Here is a 1,754-nt window from a genome sequence, read left to right as displayed (position 1 = left end):
TCATTGTCAGACAGTCCGTGACGTCACGAACCACCACTGCAAACAGCATCAGGAAACAACTGCGGGTGACTCCCAATGTCCACGAGAACGAGGAGACGGTAAGGAACCGTATCCGTAGAGCAGGGTTAGCTTCTCGAGTCCCTTCCAGGCACCCAAGGCACACGCTGCCCCACAAAGCAGCTCGCCGGGCGTGGCCTGCTCGCCATTCACAGTGGACACAATGTCAGTGGAACCAGGTAGACTTCTCGGACGAATCCAGATTCAACCTGCTGCACCCAGAAAGGCGAACCCACGTCTGGAGGCGACGAAGAGAGCTGTTTCCTCCTGAGAGCATGCAGTAGGTGGCGCCCTGTGGTGGAGGGTTCGTTCTGGTGTAGGGAGGCTTCTCAGCTCACCACAGGTCCCCCTGTACCATATACAGGGTAATTTGACAGTACAGAGAGGTACAGAGAAGAAGTCCTGCTTTCCCTTGCTGTTTCTCTCCTACAGCAGATTGGACCCCAGGTTGTACTGCAGGACGACAACGCCACGCCACATCGCGCACGTACCGTGGGGGACTTCCTGCAGCAGCGAGCTGTCACCCCCATGGACTGACCAGCTTGTAGTCCGGATTTGAACCCAAAAGAGAACATTTGGGATCACATTTACCTATGGATAAGGGACAGCCACCCTCCTTCACAAAACCTTCAACAACTCTTACCTCGTCCAGGAGTGCAGAACCTACCCCAACAAGTTTTCCGAAGGCATGTCCTGTACATGCGTCGACGCTGTGCCGAGTGTTTGCTCAAACGGAGTGGCTACATCCACTGTTGACAATGTTCATGAAGAACTATGGCTTTTCAGAATTTTGAAATCCGACCAGTGTGACTTAAACTCATTTTACATGAACTTCTCGTTGTTGTTGAAATCTGAAATTGTACACATTTAATTTAGAGAGTCGAAAGCATCTTTTGTGAACAAATGAATAAATTCGGTTAAACTGTTCTTCAGTTATCTTTCTTCGAATTTTTGTTCCTTGACTTTTTTGTGCGAGTTTATTTATTATATATGTAATGTATATAAAGCTGTCCCCGTAGAATTATGCAAATTTAGATGGCCCAAATTATGCACACAAAAAAAGCAAAATTATGCAAAAATTATGCAAGTTACCGTAACAACATTCACGACATGTTTAGCACTTTTTCAGCAAGAATTTTCATGATTTTCATGTTTTATGTACAGAAAAATTGAAAACAAAACATATCAGTATCAGTAATTTGTTGTGTATTTAGAAAGAAAACAATACACATCAGTCAGAAAAAAAAACAACCAAAAAATATAATCTATGCAACTGTCAGCTGTAGATCTAGATCTCTATAGAGAGGAAAGAAAAATGTATTTAAAAAAAGAAAAAAAAGGACATCTGGATCTCTGATGCTGGCACATTACTAAAGCCAGGGACACCTGTCATACATGAAACATCAGCAGACTTTAGAACAACAACTTTTGATGGATTGAAAAATTGAACAGGCTCAAGGAACAAAACCCCAACCTATAATCAAGATCTTCTAACAAGGGAAATAACCAACTTTTTACTTAAATGAGACTTATTACATTGATTACTTCCCTTTAGTCACATGGCGAGGCGTTAATATTGTGTTGTTGAAAAAAAAAGGAAAATATCGTTAAAAAGCGCGGGGAATCCAAAATTATGCAAATGTTGCAGAATTACACGAAAAAACGCGACCGCGCCGCTGCCACACAATCGCATAATC

Source organism: Aplysia californica, unplaced genomic scaffold, assembly GCF_000002075.1.
Source record: "Aplysia californica isolate F4 #8 unplaced genomic scaffold, AplCal3.0 scaffold00565, whole genome shotgun sequence".
Lineage (NCBI taxonomy): Eukaryota > Metazoa > Mollusca > Gastropoda > Aplysiida > Aplysiidae > Aplysia > Aplysia californica.
This window is presented reverse-complemented; position numbering follows the sequence as displayed.